Source organism: Podarcis muralis, chromosome 1, assembly GCF_964188315.1.
Source record: "Podarcis muralis chromosome 1, rPodMur119.hap1.1, whole genome shotgun sequence".
NCBI classification, from domain to species: domain Eukaryota; kingdom Metazoa; phylum Chordata; class Lepidosauria; order Squamata; family Lacertidae; genus Podarcis; species Podarcis muralis.
Window position 1 is genome coordinate 22049692 of NC_135655.1, and position 16744 is coordinate 22066435.

Here is a 16744-nt window from a genome sequence, read left to right on the forward strand (position 1 = left end):
TGCAGTGACAGGAAGGTGCACTGGAAAGTGTGCATACGATCGCGCTCTGCATGGCAAGCGCACTCCTGCGCGCGCTTTACTGGCGAGTAAGAAGCGCCGCGCAGAGCCAGCCCTTTGCGCGCTGGAAGCCCCTCGTTCAATCCCCAGGAAAGGCTGGGGGGGGGAAGAGAGAGACTCCGCCTCTGCCTCAAACCCCGGAGAACCAGCGGCCTGACTCGGCGCAAAGCATTTCCCTGCGTTCCGACGTGCACGGGAAACCCACCCATCGCCTCTTCGCGGGCAACTTCTCCTTGCCGCTTCGCTCCCTCCCTCCCTCCCTCAGCGCACCACGTGCCCAGGGCGACGCTGCGCATGCTCCGTGCTCGCTCCTCCCGCCTCCCCCCCCTCTCCCGCTCCTCCTCCTCCTCCTCCTCCCGAACGAGTCTGGCCGGAGTCTGTGGCTCAAAATGGCGGCCGCGGCGGCGGCCGGAGCAGACCGAGGAGGGGGTAGTAGCGAGAGCCGCTGAGGCGGGCCGGCCCCTGCAGCCCAGCCGGGGATCATGGAGGCTCCGGGCTGCAGCTGAAAGACGCGCTCGGTGAGAGCAGGGAGGAGGGGAAAGGGGTCCAAAGGGGCACTTGCGAGGCGTGTGTATGGCGCGGGGGGGGGGGTTGTTATGTAGCCCCCCGAATCTCCCCTCCCTTTCCCCGGGCCCTGTGGGGGATGCCCCGCTCCACCGCCGCCGTCCTCGTCGTCCTCCCTCCGCTGCCTCTAGGCAAACCCCGGGGTCCTGCCCCTGCGCTCCTGTCCCCGGTGTTTGGGTGGCAGCGAGTTCCGCCCCGGTGCTTCCGTCCCTCAAAACCCAGGCGAGGGTCTGGGGAGACAGGCGACCCCCCCCCCAAATGCCCGAGGCTCCCGGCAAGCGCTCGCCTCTTTTCTTCCGACGGCCACTTTACTTCGCCGGGCACACTTCGGAGCCCTGGCGGTGCGCTCCTTGACAGCTTCTTTCTTTTTACACTTGTGGCGAACGCCCGCCCTTTGAATCTTCCCCCTTTTATCCTTTGCCTCTTTATCCCCCGGGGTGACCCACAAGCTCATCCCCCCGCTCCCTTTCACGTCCTCGGGCTTGGCTTTTTTGCCCGGCTCCCTTACTTTTTTTAAAGGGAGATGGGTCCTGAGCATTTGACATCCTAAACTAGGGTTTGGTATGCTAATTCTTTCTTTCTTTCTTTCTTTCTTTCTTTCTTTCTTTCTTTCTTTCTTCCTCCTCCCCCCGCCCCTCCACAACTTTCCCCTTTTCGGTATCCTTTGCAATAATTCGGGATTCATAGTGTTCGAATGTGGACCTGGGTCCAAGTTTTCTCTCTCTCTGCTTTGTACTTGCACAGGCTCTTCTTCCTTACTCTTTTAAGTTGGCACCGAAGTGCCAAAGCAGAGAGCTCTTCCCAAAAGGATATGATTTGTAGTGGGCCTTCCATAATAACATCGCAGCACAGGAAGATCCTGCGCCCGCTTGCATTCTTTCGTCTGTCTGAAGAAGTCTGTAGCCTTAACACAGGCACATTGGACTAAGCCCTATTGAACGTAGTGGGATTTATTTCTGAATAAACACAGACATGATTGTGCTGTGAGTCTGCAAAGAACTGGCATGGAAGATTCAGAGTGTGATTTGTGTGTTCTGGATGTGTGTATCCAAAATGCATTCCCCCCCCCCCCTTTCTATTCATTTGTTCTCTTTCCTGTGGATTTAAGCTCAGAAGCATTAAGCAACTCCTTATTTCTCAGTTTGCTTTTTAGAGTTGTGAAAATGAGTGATAAATTGTTTAAAAAAAAAAAGTGTTTACTTAGAGCGAGTTTATTCTTTCAACCTCCCTGACAGAGGTAATTGTGTTTCTTCTAGATGACACCTCATTAGTTTTGCTTGGGTATGGTACAATAATGGTCTTGCTTAACAGCTTTGTGGTAATAACAACCATTTCACATCACAGCTTGGGTATTCTCTCTCCAGGGAGGCCAACATCTAAACTGAGAAAGTTTAGATGGCAGTGCAAAGACTGGTAGGATAGTTAGAGTTTATCTGAAAATTGCTGGTGGAGTTTGGAATGGATATGGAAGTTGTTGATCCCTTACTTTGTGCAGTATTTGTTAGGTTTTGTTTGTTTGTTAGCAGACTTGGCCATCACTAATTAAAAGTTGGGATAGAGATTGAATCAATACACCACACCATGGAGAGGAACTGCTGAGTTCAGTGATTAGAAATCATTTAGTATGTACCATGTAGTAAGCAATTAGAGTCCAAAGTGTAGTGTAGAGAGAGATAATCTTACTTAAAGCTTTTCTGCCTGTTGTGGACTTCAGAAGCACTGCAACACTGAAGTCCCCTACCCTATTGATGCTTGAGAGGGCCTTATAGAGACTGACTTTTTATTTATTTATTTATATCTTTTTTACTATTCTCTCACTGGTGAGGTGCAATATATATGAAGCTCTAGTGTTACAATTTCAATTGTTTCAGGATATCTTGGATCAGCTAATTTTTCAAAAAGGTCACACTGTAGTACACTTATGCCACTGAATTAATCCTATCTTTGTCTATAGAGCTTTCTTGTTCTGTGATCACATAATAATTTTTTCTTCCTTGAATCAAGGTTCTAGGGTGACTTTTCTCATTTTGCGCAAAGTTTCTCATCCGTATCTGAGGCAGACTCTCTGTAGACTCTTGAGATTCTCAAGCATGAAAGGCAATACAGAAAAGCTGGCTATTATGCTGTTAGCATCCAGAAAAGCCGGGAAGGCTTATAGATGCAGACTGCAGATATAAACACCTTTTGGAATAGAATGATGATGATACAGTTCATTTCTCTTGTACTGGATAAATTTTGCTGCAACATGATTTTTTTGCTGGGTGGATAACACAATTACCAGTAGCATTTTCCATTGTCATTTATGGGAAGTAGTTAAAATATTTCATTCAGTTGATGCAGCTGTGCTTTGTGTTGCTGTAATTCTTGCTCCCTTTGTAGTCTGCATTTATTAGTGGCCACTTTGTCTGTGCTCCCTAGATACAGTTTGATTTAAGGTGTTTTTTTATATTAGAGGTTTGATATACGGTATTTATTGAAGATGTGGTAGCTCTCTGCAAATGTTAATTAATTCTCTCACCTTCTGTGTAACAGTAATTGAGTGCATTTTACATGGTAGATAATTTTTTAAAGAGTAACTCTTTTTCTACTAATCAAGTTCTTGTTTGTTAAACCAAATCACATTTGTTTCCTAGGTAGGAATTTGTTGCCTTGAAATTATTTCTGATAGTAGACTATACATTGAGAAAAGTGTGTCCAGAGAGCTTTTTAACAAACTCAGCATATCAACTCCGTTCAGAGATAGTGCTTACGCATGGTTTAGGAAACACTCTTGTAGCTCTTTATGCTCCTTCATCCCTGATTTCATAGAATCGTAGAGTTGGAAGGGACCCCAAGGGTCATCTAGTCGAACCCCCTGCACTGCAAATCCATGACAGATGGCCATCCAACCTCTGCTTAAAGACCTCCAATGAAGGAGATTCCACAACTTCCCCAGGGGAGACCGTTCCACTATGGAACAGCTATCAGAAAGTTTTTCCTGATGTTTAGTCAGAATTTCCCTTCTTGTAACTTGTAGCCATTGGTTCGAGTCATACCCCCCAGAGTAGGAGAAAACAAGCTTGCTTCATCTTCCATGTGACAGCCCTTGAGATATTTTAAGATGGCTATCATAGCTCCTCTCAGTCTCTTGTTGTTATGAATTGCCAAACAATGGTTATAGCTTGCCTCCGAAGCACAGTTTGAAGTTTCTATTTGAAAGAGGTTTGCAAACAATGGTTTTAGAGGTTAACATTAACCATAGTTTGCCAATTAGGATGTCAGGTTAACCTATAGAAGGAGAGACTGCTGTTGCATGCAGGTCCGGTTTGCAGGCTTCCTATAGGAATCTTGTTGGCCACTGTGAGAACTGGACCCCTGGTTTGATTCAGCATGCTCTCATGTTCTTAGAGTTAGAGAAAACTAGTAGTAGGGGAGGTGGGAGAGGAGTAAATACATGCTCACATGGTACTCTCCTTACCAGACCTGTCCTGGCATTACCTCTGGGTAAAGCTTTTAAAAAACCTAAAAGAGTAGTACAGTGGTGCCTCGCAAGACGAAAAGAATCCGTTCCGCGATTCTTTTCGTCTAGCGGTTTTTTCGTCTTGCGAAGCAACCCCATTAGCAGCTAAGCGGATTAGTGCTATTAGCGATTTAGCGCTATTAGCGGCTTAGCGGGCTTAGCGGCTAAGCTGTTAAAAGGCTATTAACGGCTTAGCAGCTTTGAAAAAAGGGGGGGAAGCGGGGGGGGGGGGAATGGCGAGACTCGCAAGACGTTTTCGTCTTACAAAGCAAGCCCATAGGGAAATTCGTCTTGCGAAGCGCCTCCGCAACGGAAAACCCTTTCGTCTTGCGGGTTTTTCGTCTTGCGAGGCATTCGTCTTGCGGGGCACCACTGTAATAGGCTTCTCTAACCGACTCAAACACCATTTAAACGATTGTGTAAACTGTGATGGGACAACAAAGGAGTACATCCGTATGTCTTCCCAACCACTTTTTGCAAGGCTGTGTGGTACAACAGGGATGGGAAACTAGTTCAGTGTGGCAGATTGCATCAGCAAATTATGCATTGTATATTACTAACTTTTCCTCTCCAATTATGAGGGATAGACATTTATTTGAAAACACTTATTTTCCCTCAGGATTATATTCCCAGAGGTTATGTGAGGCCTGTAGGCTACAGGTTCCCCACCACTGCCCTAGCCAAGTTCAAAACCATTGCTCTTGCAAGTGGGGGGACGGACACACATGAGCTCTGTGCCTGCTGTGAATAGCATTTCTGATAACTTGATTGAAGTGTTGATCTCACTGATTTTCACATGATGTAATTCAGAACATTATAAGTGATCATTTGCTTGGCTAATGGTATGGAAGTGCAAAGTTTAGATTCATTTCTGTTCGCTTCTATTATTTTAGTATTCTTTTCGGTGCACAAAATGCTTAAAAATCCTTCTCCTTCCCTCAACCTCTCTGGGGTATAGGTTAAGCTGAAATATAGTTTCCCACAGCATAATATGTGCTACGTTTTGCCACAAAGTGGCTGCAGTACCCTATTGAGGGCACAATATTGTTTCCTTGTTGAGTTGATCTTACAGAATCACAGAATTGTAGAGTTGGAAGGGACCCTGAGGATCATCTAGTCCAACCCCCTGCAATGCAGGGCTATGCAGTCATCCCATACTGGCATCGAACCTGCAACCTTATCAGCACCATGCTCAAACCAACTGAACTATCTACGGTATATGATGTATTTGTAGTATCCACCCTTTGCTTTTTAAGTGTACACATACAAGTCTGTGACTGTGGAAGATCTGACAAGGAGTCACCTATATATTAATAATTATTCTGGTTTACCTTGATGAGCTCTATATTAAGATTTTTTAATCTGTCTTTGCCTTCTTTTTGATGGTGGTGGATAGGTACAGCACTGGTGATACAACACCTTGCTTACTCCTGGTTGGGTTTCATCAGCATTTTTCTCCTGGACTCTTGCAGCTCCACACCAATGGTGGGGAATACTTTGCCTATAGGCCTAATTATGCCTGACAGGCCTTCGATATTATTATTATTATTATTACAGTGGTGCCCCACAAGACGAATGCCTCGCAAGACGAAAAACCCGCTAGACGAAAGGGTTTTCCGTTGTTTGATGCGCTTCGCAAGACGATTTTCCCTATGGGCTTGCTTCGCAAGACAGAAACGTCTTGCGAGTCTTGCGATTTTTTTCACTCCCCCCCCCTTTTTCTAAGCCGCTAAGCCGCTAATAGCCTTTTAGCCGCTAAGCCGCTAATAGCCGCTAAGCCGCTAATAGCGCTAATCCGCTAATAGGGTTGCTTCGCAAGACGAAAAAACCGCTAGACGAAGAGACTCGCGGAACGGATTATTTTCGACTTGCGAGGCACCACTGTATTATTATTATTATTATTATTATTATTATTATTATTATTATTATTATTATTTATTATTATCATTATCAGACCACTTCATTAAAGCAGTATATATGATGAAAACAGAATAAAATACACATATACAAGCTCTTGGAACAAAAATCAATTCAACAAAAATATCCTCCTACCTGTCATGGTGGCCCACAGAGGATTGGCTATATTCTTCCAGTCAGATCCAGTTTCCCACCCCTGGTTGACACAAAACGACATATAGTTTTTCTGTATTACCTGTGTGTTGACACCCAGTTATACCTCTCCAGGTATCCAATTCTTTATCTCCAGCTGTTTTATCTGTCCCTCCCTAGGTGTTCCATCACTATCTCAAACAGCTCACCCAGGCTTCCTAAGCTTTCCTTTCTTCTCTGTGCATTGGCATCAATCCTATCCGGACCCAAATACATGGCTTTTGCTCCTGATATTCAGTCTGTTACTGAATCATGTCTCTTCCCCCTGTACAGCACAACAGATATCGACAACTTGCTTTTTGTTCCCTTTGTTGAAACTCTGGTCCTGGCTCTGGTTGTTTCTCACCTTGACTGCTGGAAAACCTTTTCTGGTATTCCTTTATCATATTTCTCACCTCTATTTGAGATTCTGCTGTCCAGTTTATTCACCATTCTCACTGTTGAGACCATTTTGAGCTACCTTGTTTACTTAAATATTTTCTTTTCTACCTTCCTACTTGAAAATGTACTCAGGGTGTGCACTACATTGCAAACAACGTGTAATACCCCTGCTCAAATCCCTGTACAGGTCTTATTCTGAATCCAGAACAATTTCTTTTGCCTTACCTTTAAGGCTCTGCACTTACTGCCCCACCCTAGCTCTTTGTTCTTATTTCCTATCCTGTTCCCTTCAGGTTCTGCCATTGCAGATTCTTCTGTCCTTTTAAGGGACTCTGTCCTCTGTTATTTTCCCTCTTGCCTGGTCCACCTTTCCATGTCACTTTTGTCACCTCTCTTCCTTTAGTACCTGTCTTAAAATTCACCGTTTCTGTTAAATGTTTGGCTACAGCCCTTTTGACCACCATCTGAAACTGTAGTGGTTCTGTAAATTGCCTAGAGTGCCATCAGGGAAAAAGGCAGGAAATATTATTATTATTATTATTATTAAATAAATAAGATGATGATGTCTCATATTCCTATCCTTTTGCTGTCAAAAGTTGTCTTGTCAGCTATTCAGGGTAGAGGCCAGTCCTTTTGTTTTGTAAAGTAGCATGTACTATAAAAATAATAAAAATGAATCTACTCTTGTACTGTGATATGAGTAATTAAATACCAATTTTTGTATTTACCCATTTTGGAAGAGCTTAATTTGGAAGAGCTTAAGTCGCACAAGTTGGTGGTTTTCCGTTTGTCCTTTTGGAAAGTAGGGCATCCAGCTTTTGCCAGTCACCTTACCTTCTGTACTGGAGCCCCCGCCCCAATTCCTCAGGAGTGTCTCTTGGAAGGGGATGCCACAGTAGATAGGTGCCAGGCATTGCACAAGTAGAAGTATACAACCCATGATGATGGACATGTTGCATGTCTGGCTAGGTTTGTGTTCTTTTTGGTATGACAGTAGAAGTGGCAGATCTTTAGATGTTTCTAAAAACAGCTATTAATTTCAGTTGACTGAAATATAACCAAACTAGTTGAGCTAAAATTAATGTTTTAGGAAGGTTCAATTACTATAAATGTCAGCTGATAATTACATACGCTTGAGAAGTGAAAGTTCACTTTTCGCCAAGCTTGCATATTGGAACCTTGCCTCAAGTCAGGTAGAATTCAGCAATTTTTTCCCCTTTTAAATATATTTTTCAGCACTTCAAATAATATTGCATGTCTGTTAATTTTACTGAAAGCTATGGCCCAGCATTAATCAGTTGGAATGAATAAAAGACTTGGCACTGCCAAATTCAAATGTTCAAAGGATTGGGTTGTATCCAGTGAAGTTGTCCTGTTGCTGCATGGACCTCTGCTTGCCCAAAGAAACTTCCCCTCCCTCCCCTCCACCAGTTCTGTTCTGAGGGTTCCCCCAATCCTCTATAGCACATTGGGAGAGTAACAAGAAAAGGAGACAGAGGGGATGTTCTGTTCTGCAAATTGAAGGCATTGCACTAATAGGGCAACTTCATTGGATTACAACCCAGTGAATCACATTCTCAGATACATGAGTTGAATTTAAAATCATGACACTATTGCACTGTTTTATTTAGAATATTTATATGCTATTTTCAGCAAATGGTTATGAAGGCAGTTTCCTTTATAAAATTGGGCAACGGTTAAAACATCCCAACACGTATTTACTATAACTTTTCCAACTACTGGGATTTTTGTTTGAATTTCTGAGCTTCACAGATAAGCTTCTCTTTGTTTTGTTCCTTTTTTACTGAGACAATAAGTTAAAGCCAGTTGAAATAGGTGATGGAAAAGTCCTCTCTCCTTTCCTAAGACTCCAGGGAGCTACTGTAAGTGAGCAGACGATGCTGGGCCAGACAGATCAATAGTTTGACCTAGTATAAGGCAGCTTCCTGTGTTTCTAAGAGATAACAGAAGTGATTCTTGATCTGCATGGGCTGTTATCTAATACATTTTTAATGTGAATTGTACTTCCTAACTGTGTGACTTGTGTCTTAATTAACTAGATAATTTAGAGTAGTTAATTGCGGACATCTTTTAAAAACTTCAGCACTTGTCAAACAATTAACTGCCAAACTTAGATTGGTGGAACAGCAGTTTTACCACTATGGGCCATAACACAGAGAACCCATCCTACATACATCTTCAGTGCATGAAAAATATCATTTGCCAAAGCGCGGGAGAAATTTGTGCCTATCCAGAATAATGGTAAGGTGTGTTGTGTGTTATTAGCTATCTGCCCAGAAGTAGAAAACCCATGTAAAAGGATGCTGCTTTATCCCTTGGAAATGGTGTTTACAGCCAAAAGTGCTAAAAATTATCTGGAGCTCATGGCTCCAGTATCATATTAAACACACATGATCAAAGAAAATAATTGTGAACTTGAAAACATATCAGTCCTCTTCATTTGTTCAATATGAACTAGTCTTGTTCTGTAGGCATCAGCCTTGACGCAGGGGACATGCAGTCAGTGTTGGACTATAGGGGGCCCTAGACAACATGGATGTTTGTGGCTAGATTCCCTTCAGACAGGCACCAAGTGTATAATGGCCAAAGGGCATGGCTGGCATGCACATTGCTTAGTTTCAAGGAGCAAGACCAGTTGGGTACCTTGTCAGAAGCACCTTCATGGGTTTGGTAGTCATGGGTACTGAATGCCTTCCGCCTGAAGCTGAATTTTCATTTATAAACCGATGTTAGTTATACGTAACAAACTATTTTGAATTATAATGTGGAAGCAGGTCATTCCGTTTCACATTTTTTTTCAGTAATTTGATACTAATATTTATGTATGCTTAACTACACAATCTACAGTCAGAACAGAATTAAAAACTTGATACTCATTTAATGTCATTTTAGCTGTAGGAACAGAACTCTGTCCTGAAAACCTCTATGATTAAATTCTCAGTTGTGCACGGAAGTTAAACATTGGTATCAAATTACTGGGAACCTTTTGTTTCTCTGCCTCTTCTCTCCTACTTTGAAAAAATTCTTAAATATACATTCTTCTGAAGGCAGCTCTGTATCAGGAAATTTTTTTATGTCTGATGTTTTACAAATTTTTATATGTGCTGTAAGCTGCCCAGAGTGGCTAGGGAAACCCAGCCAGATGGGAGGGTATTAAGAATAATAAGAATAATATATTATTCTAAAGGCATATCTGTGAATAACATAGAGTTGGAAGGCAACTTGGAGGTCATCTAGTCCAACTCCCTGCAATGCAGGAATCTCAACTAAAGCATCCATTAGAGATGGCCACCCAACCTTTGCTTAAAAACCTCTTCTTAAATACATGTGGCATTTGTATACCATCAAGAGGCTTGTAAGGTAGACTGGTATGCTGTCCATGTTGCTGATGGGAAGTTGATGCTGAAATAATGCTTTGCCTAAGTGAGTTCCTGGTTGAGGGGCTGTTCTGGGGACTTCCTGACTTGCATCTCCCACTTTTAGCCACTATAAAGGTAAAGGGACCCCTGACCATTAGGTCCAGTCGTGACCGACTCTGGGGCTGCGGTGCTCATCTCACTTTATTGGCCGAGGGAGCCAGCGTACATGTGGCCAGCATGACTAAGCCACTTCTGGCGAACCACAGCAGTGCATGGAAATGCCGTTTACCTTCCCACCGGAGTGGTACCTATTTATCTACTTGCACTTTGACGTGCTTTCGAACTGCTAGGTTGTCAGGAGCAGGGACCAAGCCACTATAATCTGCCATAAAATCCGAATTTGACAAGTGTTTGGTTTCTTCTCCTTTTTTCAATTTGCATTCATATTTCATCCCACCTCCAAAGCTACATGTTCAAACAGTCGCCCCCAGTTCTTGACTGGCCTTAGCAGTGTCAAACCAAAAGTTATGGTCAGCTGCCCCTCCCCTTGTTGGCTTGGCTGTCTCAGGTGAGTACTTGAGATGGGAAAATGTGTTGTAGAGTTTGCCTAAGTGCCTAGTCACCTCAGTCACGCGTTAGCAAAAATCTTCCACTTTCTCTACTTTCCTCTTCTCCAAAGCAGGCAAGGGTGACACAGACTGTACATTTGAGTTTTCCAAGCAGCCTAGTAGCTAAAGAGCTCTCAGCATTTCTCCCAACTTTTGAGCTGCGGAAGAGGCAGGGATTATTGCATACCTGCCAGAATGATCCCTGCCTATCTCTACAACTCCAAGGCTGGAAGCAAAATGGCAGCAGCACACTTGCCATGGCAAGTGAGTACAGTCAAACCTTGGTTGTTGAACGGCTCCATTTTTGAACGTTTCGGCTCCCAAATGCCAAAAACCTGGATATACATGGCATTTGAGTAGCAATTTTTTGTAGTATTGGCATATGTGAAAACGTTTCCCGTCAAGAGAAGATGACTGGAAAAAAGAGCTCGATAAGGAACTGCCCCTGCCAAATTAAGCATCCCATGTAAATATTTCTGTTGTCAACAAGCTGATTACCGTATTTTTCGCTCTATAGGACGCACTTTTTCCCCTCCAAAAATGAAGGGGAAATGTGTGTGCGTCCTATGGAGCGAATGCAGGCTCCCTGGCTTCAGTGATAGCAAGGCAAAGCCTCCGAAGCCTGCGCTCCGGAGGCTTCCCGTTGCTTCCGCTGAAGCCAGGAGAGTCTGCTCTTTGAGGCTGGGGGGGGGGGGAAGCAGCGCTTCCCCCATAGCCAGCCCCAGAGGATGGGGGGCAGCAGGAAGGCGCGCGATGCCTACCCGCTACTCTCCAACCCGGCTTTGAGGCTGGCGGGGGGGAAAGCAGCGCTTCCCCCATCGCCAGCCCCAGAGGATGGGGGGCAGCAGGAAGGCGCGCGATGCCTACCCGCTACTCTCCAACCCGGCTTTGAGGCTGGCGGGGGGGAAAGCAGCGCTTCCCCCATCGCCAGCCCCAGAGGATGGGGGGCAGCAGGAAGGCGCGCGATGCCTTCCCGCTACTCTCCAACCCGGCTTTGAGGCTGGCGGGGGGGAAAGCAGCGCTTCCCCCATCGCCAGCCCCAGAGGATGGGGGGCAGCAGGAAGGCGCGCGACGCCTTCCCGCTACTCTCCAACCCTCCTGTGGGCTTTTGCGGGAGATGGGGGAATTCCCCCACCTCCCGCAAAAGCAGGCAAAAGCTGCGCGCTCTTTAAAGAGGCTCCGTGGCTTCTGCTGGCTTTTCTAGGAGGTGGGGGAATTCCCCCACCTCGCAGAAAAGCCTGCAAGAGCCGCGCACCCTTTAAAGAGCCAGCGGCTCTTGGGGGCTTTTCCCCAAGGAGGGAGAAGGGACTGACTGGCCGAGTCAGTCCCTTCTCCCTCCTGCGGGCTTTTGCGGGAGATGGGGGAATTCCCCCACCTCCGCAAAAGCAGGCAAAAGCCGTGCGCTCTTTAAAGGGGCTGCACGGCTTTGCTGGCTTTTCTAGGAGGTGGGGGAATTCCCCCACCTCGCAGAAAAGCCTGCAAGAGCCGCGCACCCTTTAAAGAGCGCACAGCTCTTGGGGGCTTTTCCCCAAGGAGGGAGAAGGGACTGACTGGCCGAGTCAGTCCCTTCTCCCTCCTGCGGGCTTTTGCGGGAGATGGGGGAATTCCCCCACCTCCGCAAAAGCAGGCAAAAGCCGTGCGCTCTTTAAAGGGGCTGCACGGCTTTGCTGGCTTTTCTAGGAGGTGGGGGAATTCCCCCACCTCGCAGAAAAGCCTGCAAGAGCCGCGCACCCTTTAAAGAGCGCACAGCTCTTGGGGGCTTTTCCCCAAGGAGGGAGAAGGGACTGACTGGCCAAGTCAGTCCCTTCTCCCTCCTGCGGGCTTTTGCGGGAGATGGGGGCTGCGGTGAGGGGGAAATCATATTTTTTCCTTGATTTCCCCCCCTGAAAACTAGGTGCGTCCTATGGTCCGGTGCGTCCAATCGTGCGAAAAATACGGTATATAGCATTTATTGCAAGCATATTGTAGGTGCAGCCAAGATGTTCCATAAAGCTTCTTACACAGTATGTAGAACATGAGTACCAGTTCCTGTCCTGTTAAGAAAACCTACTGATGCGTTTCCAATAACACATTACATTGCTCATTTTTAATCATTTGCAGCTTGCTGTCCTGCAGCCATCTCGGGCATGGAGCGTTGTTAGTTCCTTTTCTCTGCTTGTGGCTTAAATACTTGGGTATGTTGGTTTTTACTTGATTGGTTGTGTCCAGTTGTGATGGCTGCTGAAAAGCAGCCACATGTGTGCTCAAAAACAGATTTTCCAGTGCAGAATATGTGATGGTAGAATTGGAAGAGTCAAGGCAACAGGGTGGGAAATAAGAAAAACTTCAATCATTTGACTACTAAAACTGTCACAATTTTTTTTAAAATTGAAAAATTCCTCCCACTTTCAAGTATGAATAGTCTTAAACATCATGTATGTTAGAGAAGAGGAATCAGATTCTGACATTTGTGAGAAGTGTCTAGTGCCGTAGGTTGCATTTCTACAAAATGGGCACAGTTATGCCTGCTGACATGAGCTTACTTTAATCAGTAGGCCAGTTTACCCTGACTAATATGGCTGCAATATTGCTGAGTTGGCTTTGGTCTCTTTGCTAGTCATATGGCATGGTCACTTCCCCCTCCTTCTTTCCCACTCCCCGCTGCAGTTGCTACTGACAGCTGCCAAAACATCCCATCTTTGAGAAGAGTTTAGTGACCATTATGGTAATCTACATCTTGTAATGTCTTTTCCTAAATGAATCATGATTGAATATTTAGCAATATGCATACCTGGGAGTAAACACCATTAAATTCAGTGGGATTTGCTTTTGAGTAGACATGTGTAGAATTGTGCTGCAAATGCTTTAGAATCTGACCCTTGCAAGATCTTTTGCGAGTGTCACAGGACTTTGTCACTACAGTCCTCGGAGCTGACAGAACTATAATTTTCAGAACTGGCGGAACTCCTCCAGCCATTCTGTTTTTGACTTTCGGAAAACATCAGTACTTATAAGTGTCGGCTTTAAACCTAATATACTAAAGGTCTGGAGTTGGTTTCCTTGCTTTAAAACCCTTTAAAGAGAATGCAGACAGACAGAATGAGATGTCTTTGTCAAAACAGTCTAGTCTCTCAACTATGTGCTTCTAAAACAATTCTGACAGATTGTTGTAGAACTGTACGGTGTTTGATCGTAATTTGCCATGTTTAGTTAATGGGCTGGGAGTCCTTAATGTGTCTAGGGATCTTATCTGTTGAGTTTGTTCCTTCAAAGTGCCCTTTATTTGTCTATAAAGTTGCATATTTGTACTGAGAATTATTTTTCAAAGTGACAGGGTCTGAGCTAGTACGCTGAGCTCATACCAAGACAAAACAAAATGAGACACTTGGTATGCTAACAGAAAATGTCCTATTTGTTAAGTTTTTCCTCACTATTCCATTAAGAAAATAGCTTCTAGATTGCTCCTTGAACTTGGATAAATGCAATATTAAGACAAAATTACTGAGCACCTTCTTACTGTTTCCTTGTCAGTTATAAGCACCTACAATGTACATGATGCTTTAAGTAACATGAGCAAAAGACAGGTCCTGCCTCAGCAACTTAATCCAGATTTTGTGAGTGTGGGAAACAGCAGGGGAAGGGAAAATCAAGGCAAAGATAGGAATGCAATTATGTGTAACCCTCTCTACTTTGAGGTACAAAACTATACCCGGTTAGACCCCTTTGCTAGACCAGTGTCTGAAGCAATAATGGGTTGCATGAGGACCAACAAACTGAAGCTGAATCTTGGCAAAATGGAGGCATTGTAGACTGGTAGTCCCATGTCTAAGAATTAGGTACAAGATCTGTTCTCAGTTGGGTTGAATTCCCCCTGAAAGATGAGGTCCATAGTCTCATGGTGCTCCTGGATTCCACCTTGTCACTTGAGATCCAGGTGTCTTCAGTGGGGTGGAGAGTTTCTTTCCATTTGTGACTGGTTCACCTGCTACAGCTATTCCTAGACCGGGAAAGGGTGGCCATTGTGATCCACGCTTTAGTAACTTTCCATTGGGATTATTGCAATTTGCTGTACTTTGGGCTGCCCTTGAAGACTGTTTGGAAGTTGCCCCTACTGCAAAATGCAGCTGTGAGAGACCATAAAACGTTGCCCCTTCAATGTTTTCACTGGCTACCAATTCAAGGTTTTAGTTTTGACTTGCATAGCTCTAAACAAGCTGTGCCCCACTTACCTAAGAAAACACCTCTCTCCATACCAGCAACTTGTTACCTTTGATCTGCTGAGGAGGCCTTGCTGGTAGTGCCATCCTTGTGGGAAGCTCAAAGAGCTATAGGCCATCATTAGACCTTCTCAGCTAGAGCATGCAATCTGAAAATCTGCCCCCCTCTGCCAGCCTTTTAATATATGCCTGGATTACAGAAATTTGATAATTTACCAGTTTTGGTGGCTATGGATGAAGGACAAGATATAAAAATAGAATGAAACAGAATAAACTAAAATAGAATTAAATGTCCAGCCAGAAGTTCACTGGCTTTCTCTGCCCATCTGTTTAACCTATAGGTTAAATAGCCTTTGGCCTGGCAACTTTCTGGTGCTTAAATCAATAAATTGTTCCAAATGAGTGATATTTTTTTATACTTGCAGTTTCAGCTTAGTTTAATAGCACATCTCAGTAAGGCAAGCGAGGAGAAGAAAAGAGAAAACAAAGTGGTGTTCTGAGTTTCTCATCTCTAGCATCAGTGCAGCTAGGATTAACATACCTATGAGGAAGTACCTTTAAAGTCAAGAAGATGAGCTTTCAAACCATCATAGTCCCTGAGGAGCCCATTTGAGTATCTTGGGAACTAGAAGTTGCTGTTATGTGTCACATTGTGCAGCCCACGCTCCATATATAATACGTTTGTAAAAGATGTGTTTTTTAAGGTGAAATACCGATCTCCAGATCTCCTGAACCTGACATTTAATAGGCCTTTATGCAATCTCTGTAGCTGTAAAGGACTAATGTGATGGCATCCAGAAAATGACTAGCAAATGGAGTCAAATAAACCATGGAGTCCCAAAGGATCCATATTGGGACCTGAATTATTTAAGTTATTTATAAATGAACTGGAATCAGGGGTGAGCAGTGAGGCAGCCAAGTTTGCAGATGTTACCAAATTTTTCAGGATTAATAATAATAATAATTTCATTTCTATACTACTTTATATTTTTAGGGGCGGGAATCTCACAGCAGTTTACAACCTTCATTACAATATCAAATAAAACAATCCAGAATCAAACATTAGAGAAGAAAGTCACATATAAAGTACAGGAAATGATGGGGATGCTTTCCTGAACCCCGCGTATATTGGCGGAGCACGTGTAAGCCTGCCCTGCCTCATTACCTTCCCATTTCCACCACTTCCAGGTTGCAGCAATACAGTGGTGCCACGCAAGACGAAATTAATCCGTTCTGCGAGTCTCTTCGTCTTGCGAAGCACGGCTATTAGCGGCTATTAGCGGCTTAGCGACTATTAATGGCTTAGCGGCTATTAACAGCTTAGCGGCTTTAAGAAAAAGGAAACAAACTCGCAAGAACTCGCAAGACGTTTCGTCTTGCGAAGCAAGCCCATAGGGAAATTTGTCTTGCGGAACGACTCAAAAAAACAGAAAACCCTTTCGTCTAGCGAGTTTTTCATCTTGCGAGGCATTCGTCTTGCGGGGCACCACTGTACGCACGTGCACAGCTGCACATGCTCTGAACACGCATGAAATGGTTGTTGCCTGTATACATTTGCTACAGTATTTTAGGAAACTAAAATTTTCACTTAAGGTTTCAAAATAAAACATTACAAAGGAGGTCAAGTGCAGAATGCACATTTAAAACAGCGTAATTAGCAAGAGAATACAACATTACCTTAAGCAAGTAGTTTCTTAATAAACATAATGTGTTGCTGTTGCTGCCAGTCCTGCCAATGGTGGTGTCATGGTGGGCAGGGCTGTGGTCGCTCAGGTCCAATGACCTCAGTCTTCACTAAGAGACAGCCAAGGTGGTGTAACACAAAACAGACTGTAAAGAGCTCTAAAAGGATCTCTACACAGTGGATGAATGGGCAACGGAATAACAAATGAGATTAAATGCAAGTGTGAAGTGATATACATTTGGCCAAGAAATCTTAACTTCACATGT

General features: G+C 44.3%; 1 protein-coding gene across 2 annotated transcripts in view; it reads left to right on the top strand.

Annotated features, from left to right (window-relative positions):
- The first annotated feature begins 401 nt into the window (after positions 1-401).
- The window catches only part of BTBD7 (BTB domain containing 7), a 78461-nt gene continuing 62118 nt past the window's right edge, over positions 402-16744 (top strand). For both annotated transcript variants that reach the window (XM_028717148.2, XM_028717156.2), the window contains exon 1: positions 402-575. The gene's annotated coding sequence lies outside the window, so the exon portion shown is untranslated. The remainder of the gene's footprint in view (positions 576-16744) is intronic.